The following is a 9,418-nucleotide window of genomic DNA, read 5'->3' as shown; positions in this document are numbered from 1 at the left end:
CCAAGATGTCAGAGGACAGCCACAAGCCTCTCTCTTTTAGAGTGAGTGACTGCCAGAGGCCTTGGCTCAGATCAGCTGCCACCCTTCCCAACTTGCCCTACAGCTGTGATACAGCTGGGCTCTGCAATTTACTGAGATCAAGAGAGGGAGGGAGGGAGGAGAGAGAGACAGGACATGTGATGTGTTATTGTGAGTGTGAGAGTGTGTGAGGTGGGAGTGTGTGAAATGTGCAATGTGTGAGGTGTGAGGTGTGGTGTGTGATGTGTGAGTATGCATGTGTCGATGAAGATCAGATGTTGCCTACACTTTGGATGGGGCTTGCCAGGCAGTGCTGGAGGTGTGTGGAATGAGAGTGGGTAGGAGAGATTTGCAATTTATGTGCTGCCCAAATGAAACCCTTAAACTTATCATATTGGGCTGTTAGGAGCTAGCATTAGGGGTGAGCAAGACTGCCTTAACTTCCCTCTAGCGTGACTAAACTCTAGTCCCTGACTCCAGGCCCCTGACCTCCCTCTGACTGGGGCCCTTACACTATCCAGGTGCCTGCTAACTAGGTGGTTTCTTATCTCCTGCTTCCTAATTCCTGGTCCTTATAGATGCCAGGTGGCCTAATTATGGCAAAGGGAAACATTCGGAAACAAGCTGTGCTAATGGCAACCTCGGTAAATCCCTCAGCCATCCCAGGGATCTACTGCCCCTTACTATCTTCTAGTGCTTTTCCTTTAACCAGCTCTCAGCCCTTAAAAAGACTGATGTCCTTTTATCCCATGGAGTTGAGTTCTACTCTCTCAGCCCCCCCTCCATGGTAGCTATGAATAAAGTCACCCTTGCCTGTTTCACGTGGTCTGGTGCAGTTTTTCCTTTGGCAGTCAATGATGCCTTAACTTGAAAAGGACTGGGGCATCTGTTGGACTTGCACCGGGCTGACTCAGGTGCAGCTCGGACCTACTGTCCTCTACCTGCTTCAATAACTGGGGTCTGGTGGGTGTCCGACTCCTGATCTGGTGCTCCAGACAGTTTGCCTGTGAAATTTGGTAAGGAATTGACTTTGATTCTTTGAGAGAGCTCTTTTTGTATATTGCGATCTCAGTGAGTGGGGTTTCATTCACGGACACTTGGTTTGAGGTTGTTCTTTTGGTTTGAGCGAGCAACTTCCTACACAGAAGCCTTCGTGGCTCTTCTGAGTGGGGATTTTGTCACTGACTGCGGCGCAGGATTTTTCTTGGCTCCTTTCTCCTTGCCCCTTCCATTAAGCCAAATTCTTTCCAGCTCCTTTTGTTACACCTTTGACTTCTGGGTTTGTCTTCTTTATTTGTTAAGATCTCATTTGAATCTTCATCTTCCTCTTTTGTTGGGATCTTAAATTTTAGTTATTATTTTGACACCCTCCTTCACTATGAGAAGTTCCCAATCTTTTGGCATTCCTCTCTGAAGACCCCTGGTGATTATATGCTTTGCCACTGTGGTGTTAATCCTGCCAATTTGTTTCTGCATGGCATGAGTTCACTAATCACTCCCCGGAACTTCAGAGGCCTCTTTGGGCAACATCAGATCTCCTCAAATTGGCTCATCTAAGACCTCACCCTTCTGTCACCCCCTTCTTCCTTCCTTCTTTTTACTACCTCCAATCCTCCCTTTAGCTCCTCTTCTTCCCTCCCCACTTTATCCCCCCAACTCCATGTAGTCACTGGAACCCTTCTCCCTGTTGGGGGCTCTCCAGGGGCTTAGGGATCCCAAAAACAACCACCTGATGATAAAAAAATTAATTGGAAACAAACTGGATATTTTATCCATGCAGATGGACTTTGGGGACACCCAGATGGCTGCTTGGTCTCTCCTCAGTTCCTCATCCAAAATGTAGTCCACATCCTCCACACTCTTACACATCAGGGCAAAGAACATCTTGGAAGTCTCCTCCATAAATATTGGTGAGTTTTGCCCTCTTCTTAAGCAAGGAACCTCAACTTGTACCATCTTCCAGGAACACATTCTTGAAAAAAATATATAAAATGGGGCAAAGACTAAAGCCAGCTCTTTTATATAAGCTAATGGGTTTTGTACTTCTGTTTGTCTGACTTATGGCTAAAATTTTAAAAGTTGAAGCTATAAGCTCTTTATTTCTGTCTGCCTGTCTATACATATGCATAACATTTCCTTATCTCCAGATGGTTTCATGAAATTAACTGAAAAATTCCTTAAAGGAAACTCTATTCAAATTGGCTTAGGATAAATTAGCACTCATATACATACATTAAATCCTTCTAAAATACCAGGAATTAAAGAAACTGAATTTATAATACTTCAAATGTTAAAAAAAAGTATTCTAACAAAAACTAGTTCCAAATGTTTTAAAAATCCAAGCTCACATAATTTAGGTAAATCTTTAACAAATGACTCTATACTGTTGGTTTAATAAAACAGCTATATTTTCTGAGTTATTAGTGTTGGGCACAATACAAGCATACATTTTTATTATACTTGGGTATGTTCTTCCTGAAGTTATACAAGTTTACTGATCAAATAAATTAGCATTACATCTACTAGATATTTAAAATGGTAAAAAAAAAAAAAAACCCCACTAAGTTTGCATTTAGTCAACCTGAGTCATTACTCTGGCAAACTGTATTTCAACAGTAATTTTGTTTTGTAGGATGTCAGCCTGAAGATAGATTCCAAAATCTTTTGATAACTCAAATCCTATTTATGCTAAATCATGTATGCAAGGTATGCAGGATGTGTTTTTGTTAAGAAAAAAAAGAGAGGAGTTCTGTCCTAAAGTAAAATGACAAAGAGTAAAATGTAGGGTTAAACTTGAATGGCTATGAAAAGTTATAGAAGATTGGTGGAGAAGGAATTTGTGTCTTGTGATCAAAACTGGGTAAGATTTAATGGGTTTATTTATAAGATTTTGTAACCAAGAAATTAAGAATTAACAAACAATTAGGATGGCTGAATCATTATATAAATGCCTTTTTCCTGCTTTCTAGTATATTGTAGAATAGTCAAAGGAAATGCTTGAAATTACTGGAACCCACTGAATTGTAAATTGTAAAAACCTCATGACCACTCCCCCCACCCCCGTGCCTCCTTATCCTGTTTTACAACCTTAAAATCTTATGATCACAAGACAAGACCTGATGTTTATTAATGAAGGAACTTGAGTCAGCCCAGAACTGACTACAGTGTTTCTACTTGCTATTGTAACGGTAACTTTCCACTCCTTTTCATGGTACTATAGTTGTTCATACTTGTTATTGTAATGGTAACAACTCTACCTCCCCTTGTTTAAATCCATAAAAAGTCTAAACTTGGGGAGACAGACTTTAGGCTGACAGGCCACCTGTTCTCTTTGCTTCACATAGCAATAAACTCTTCCCTTTAAAACTCTGGTGCCATAGATTGACTGTTAGGTGCATCGGGCAGACAACCCTGTATTTGATCAGTATCCATTTTTTGAAGAGCTTTAGTGTCAAATAACATACTGATCAAAACTAGAATCTGTTTATTCTCTGTTAAAATGACAAAATTTTCTTAGACTATTTTTCTGTTTTTTATTTAAATTAAATTCAGTTTTATTGAAATATATTCACATACCATACAATCATCCATGATATACAATCAACTGTTCATAGTACCATCATATAGTTGTGCACTCATCACCCCAATTTATTTTTGAACATTTTCCTTACACCAGAAAGAATAAGAATAAGAATAAAAAATAAGAGTAAAAAAGAACACCCAAATCACACTCCTCCACCCTATTTTTCATTTTGTTTTTGCCCCCATTTTTCTATTCATCCATCCACACACTGGATAAAGGGAGTGCAATCCACAGGGTTTTCACACTCACACTGTCACCCCTTGTAATCTACATTGTTATACAATCTATATAGAGCATAAGAATGTCCACGGGAGTGACCTCTCAACTCCATTTGAAATCTCATAGCCACTGAAGCTTTATTTTGTTTCATTTTGCATCCCCCTATTTGTCAAGAAGATGTTCTCAATCCCATGATGCCAGGTCCAGATTCATCCCTGGGAGTCATATCCTGCATTGCCAGGGAGATTTACACCCCTGGAGTCAGGTCCCATGTGTGGGGGGGAGGGCAGTGAGTTTACCTGGTGAGTTGGCTTAGCTAGAAAGAGAGGGCCACATCTGAGCAACAAAGAGGTGCTCCGGGGGAGATTCTTAGGCACAATTATAAGCAGGTTTAGCCTCTCCTTTGCACTAACAAGCTTCATAAGGGTAAGTCCCAAGATAGACAGCTCGGCATGTATTGGTCTGTTCTTAATAAGAGGTTGTAAAAGTTTTTCTTTACCTTCTAACCAATTGCCAAGAAGGTAGAGACTCTTGTACTTCATGTTGACTTTGCAATGTCCTTAATTATTTAAGAGAATCACATCTTCTCACTTTCAAAAGAACTAAGACTTGCTTGTTTTGTTTTGCAATCATGTTACTGCCTATATTTACATTTAAAGTCTTGTCACTTTGTTTAGAGAGCCAAGTATTATTTCACAGTGACCCATGATCCTATTTAACCAAGTGTTCAAACCTCCTGTTAACTTTTTAAATGCACTTTTATTGAGATATATTCACATAACATACAATCATCCACAGTGTACAATCAACCGTTCATAGTATCGTCGTATAGTTGTGCATTCATTGCCACAATCTTTGAACATTTTCATTACTACAAAAAATAAAATAAAAATTAAAATAAAAAGAATATCCAAAACATCCCCTTCCCCTCCTCCCCCTCATTGTTCATTTACTTTTTTTAAAATACAGTTTTATTGAGTTATATTCACACACCCAACAGTTATCCAAAGTGTACAATCAGTTATTCACAGCACCATCATACCTTTCTGCGTTCATCACCAGAATCGATTTTTGAAACTTTCCTCAGTCTGAAATAAAAATAAAAGCCAAAAGGAACACCTAGATCTTTCCATTCCCTCCATCCCACCCTATTCTTCATCTAATTTTTGTCCCCATTTTTCCACTCATCTATCCATACACTGGATAAAGGGAGTGCAAGCCACAAGGTTTTCACAATCACACAGACACACTGTGCAAGCTACATAGTTATATAATCGTCTTTAATAATCAAGGTCACTGGGTTGCAGTTTAAGAGCTTCAGGTATTTCCCTCTAGCCATTCCAACACACTAAAAACTAAAAGGTGATATCTGTATAGCACATAGGAATACCCTCTAGAGTTACCTCTCAACTCCATTTGAAATCTCTCAGCCACTGGAACCTTATTTTGTTTCATCTCTCTTTCCCCTTTTGGTCAAGAAGATCCTCTCAATCCCACAGTGCTGGGTCCAGGCTCATCCCCAGGAGTTGTTTCCCATGTTGCCAGGGGAATTTACACCCCTGGGTGTAATGTCCCACATAGGGGGAAGGTAGTGAGTTCACCTGACAAGTGGGCTCTTACAGCAGTCACATCTATTCCTGAATTGTAATGGCTATCTCCAGATTCTGAGATGCTGATCCCTTTGTGTATAATCTGATCAATCCCTGGAACTTTGGGTATCTGTGTGACACCTGAAACTCAGAACTAGAACTCGGCATTTATGAATGTCAGTATTAGTGCTTACAACAACTATTTAAAAAGCTGAAAAATAGTCCAGACTTCAATTAGAGATATGCCTTTATTGCCTTGCAGCTTAATTTGTTATTTCTTGGTTGATAATGGAAAGTATTGTCGAATTAAAAGAGATGCTTAACATTCCATTGCTTAATTTTGTATGGATACAATGTTGTTAATATAAATATTTCAGAGATTTTATACATTCCTAGAGATTTGTGATGTTTTAATTGTCCATGACATGTCCTGATACAGCTTTGCCCGACAGACGATAACAGTATAATGGCATAATTTCAGTTATTGTTAAAAAATGTTACATGTCACAGAAACAACCAAATTTCCTTGTCAGTTGGATTGTTTTATAATGAAATCTAATCAGATTTTCATTTTTGTAAAAATGAAAAAGGAATGTTAACCATGGCCACATTAATCTTTTATCATCCACAGTTTTTTGTTGTTTTTGGTTTGTTTTATCCTGATACTTAAAGGTGCTTGCAATTATACACCAGACTGCTTTGTCTTCAATATAAAAGGGACTGTCTCAAAGACACTTGGAAAGGACTATGCCGGGTACTCTGGAGCTCAGTCTTCTAATGTCATTGTTTAAATCACCTTGAGACCAAATTTATTTTGGTCTGGATTGAGCCACAATTTCTATAACTCAGGTAGAAAAGCTGATAGACTTTATGAGATTGCTGACACAAGATCAAGCAGGACAAGATTCAATTTCATGGGACCATTGACGTGATAAAGCATTATTATGGGTTTTGTCTAAAATATTGCTGAACCTTTAATATTCTATTTTCTGGATATAAGGAACCCCTTTCTGTTTTGCTTTAAGCTATAACAGGTTAGTAGACTATACTTTTGCCAACAAAAATGAAACAAATGTCTTTTTCTCCCTTCTTGATCTTTCCAGAATTTGGAAACTCTTGAATATTCTTATTTTCATGGCAATATAATTATTTGCATAGGTTCAATAAGAATCTGTCCTACTTGTTAATGGGATATAATTGGAAACATAGGTTATAAAACTAAGGCTTTTAAAGAACCAAGACATTTTTAAGGAACTAAGATTGACTTTATGGAGCCAGTGCTTACAAAGCTCTCTTGGTAAAACTGGCCTGGTACCTGACTTATAGGGTTCGTAACCTACAGGTGAGTAAAGTTCACCTGCTAGGTCCAGGAACCATGTGATTTAACCTCAAAGAGAAAGAATTCTCCCAAATCTATAGGTAGTAGAAGTGAAAGCTGGTGGCTAGTTCTTAGCTTGGCTTCCTAGCCTAGAGATACTTGTAAAACTCCAATCAATTCTATAGCTACTCATTAAATTGTACTTTGAAAGTTATTACCTTTCTGTATATATCTTATATTTCACAGTAAGGAAATAACTGAAACTGTGGAACTGTAACCCATCACATTCTTTGAAATTACCTATATAACTACTTGTTAAATCATATTTTGAAAGTTAACACTGTTCGGTATATATGTTAAATTTAACAATAAAAAGTGTATTAAAAAAAGTCCAATCTGAGATCTTTTATCAAAACTTCCAAAAACCAAATGTAAAAAGGCTAAATGATAAATTACCATTCTTGCTGCATCTATGAAATTATCAGGCCAAATCTAATAAAATCAGCCTTATTTTATAAACAAGAATAATAGTTCTTTGGGATTATCTTTGATCAAAAGGAGGGTGACTTTAAAGAGAAATTTTGTCTTTCAATAGAAAACTATAGTATACTCCTGTGGGTTATGATATTCTGTCTTGTTCTTTTTCTTTGAGCTATTTTGCATGCCCTTTGTAAACTGTGGGAACTTCATGTTTTTGTACGGACATGTAAATTATACTGGATCCTGCCATTTTGCACATATTGCCAACCTTAATCAATTTTTCAGTTCTTGCAATTTCCTTCAATATCTGGCTATAATTCCCCAAACTAGTGTTTTCAATTTTCCTCCCACCCTTCTGACTTGATGTTACTGAAAACTAAAATCTGGCCAAATCCTTATTGAGACTCTATGTTGCTTTTACCCCATGATCTAAAGAAGCACTGTGAGACCTAAAGCCTGAGCTAAAGCCTGATATATAACTTAGTAAATACCTCAAAGGACTCATTGCAGCAGACTATGCATGGGCTGGATTTTTCCCTAGATAAGCTGTTTCTTTAATTCTTTACTAAAGAATTCTGGTAACATGCTGAAGACATACAGGCTCTTATATGAGGAATAACCATGATTGTGGACAATTTCATCAGGAGCAGCTACATTTTAACTTCAAAAAAACTCAAGGAGCAGTACTACCTAATTGGAAGATTTTTATCCACCAAATTCTTAGACATTAATACAACTTTTATATTGTATTTTTCTGTTTTCCTTTGGACACCCCTCTTTTAAGATGCCAGACTTTCACCACCACCTCTTAACAGATGGTTCAACTTATTTTATAGAAACAACATCAAGCAGAGTCTTCAAGAAACTATTTCTTAGACCCTATGTTCTGCTTTGCTAGAGCTGCTGTTATGCAAAATACTAGAAATGGATTGGCTTTTATAAAGGGAATTTATTAAGTTACAAATTTACAGTTCTAAGGCTATAAAGGTGTCCAGACTAAGGCGTCAACAAGAGAATACTTTCACTGAAGAAAGGCTGATGGCATCTGGAACATCTCTGTCAGCTGGGAAGGCCCATGGCTGGCATCTGCTGGTCCTTTGCTCCCAGGTTCTGGTTTCAAAATGGCTTTCTCCAAAATGTCTCTAGGCTTCTGTCTCTCTTAGCTTCTGTCTCAGCCTCTGTGCATACTTGCTTGTTCTCTGTCCTAGTTTGCTAATGCTGCAGAATGCAAAACACCAGAGATGGATAGGCTTTTATAAAACTGGGGTTTATTTTGCTACACAGTTACAGTCTTAAGGCCACAAAACGTCCAAGGTAACACATCAGCAATCGGGTACCTTCACCGGAAGATGGCCAATGGCGTCCGGAAAACCTCTGTTAACTGGGAAGGCACGTGGCTGGCGTCTGCTCCAAAGTTCTGGTTTCAAAATGGCTTTCTCCCATGACGTTCTTCTCCAGCAAGCTTGCTCCAATCCAAAACATCACTCACAGCTGCACTCCGTTCAGTCTCTTTGAGTCAGCATGTTTTATATGGCTCCACTAATCAAGGCCCACCCTGAATGGGTGGGGTCACACCTCCATGGGAGTATCCCACCAAAGTCACCACCCACAGCTGGGTGGGGCACATTCCAAGCAAATCTAACCAGCACCAAAATGTCTGTCCCACAAGACCACAAAGATAATGGCATTTGGGGGACACAATACATTCAAACCGGCACATTCTCCTAGGACATTTCTTTCTAAGTGTCTGGGGGGTCCTCTCTTAGCATCTCTGGGGCAAACACTGGGCTTCATCTCTTAGCTCAACATCTCCAAATGTTCTTCTGTCTGCATCTCCTAGAGTCTCCAAGTGTCTGGGTCTGTGTCAGCTAAAGACTTCCTTGACTTCCCTTTAGCTTGACTAGACTTTAAACAGGCTTCTCCTTGACTCCAAGTCCCTGACCTCACTCTCACCTGGCATTCAAGGAAATCTCTGTCATAACACTAAGTGAATACAAACTTATGTAACAGGTAACTCAGTATACAAAGCATACAAAGATACAGGAAATGATGACTCATTCAAAGGAACAAGATAAACCATCAGAAATCATCAACAAAGAAGACAAGACTTTGTACACACTAGACAAAGACTTACAAATGGTCTTAAATATGCTCAAGGAGCTAAAGGCATGCACAAAGAACTAAAGAGTATCAGAAAAAAATGTAACAAAA

Source organism: Choloepus didactylus, chromosome 2 (assembly GCF_015220235.1).
Source record: "Choloepus didactylus isolate mChoDid1 chromosome 2, mChoDid1.pri, whole genome shotgun sequence".
Classification (NCBI taxonomy): domain Eukaryota; kingdom Metazoa; phylum Chordata; class Mammalia; order Pilosa; family Megalonychidae; genus Choloepus; species Choloepus didactylus.
This window is presented reverse-complemented; position numbering follows the sequence as displayed.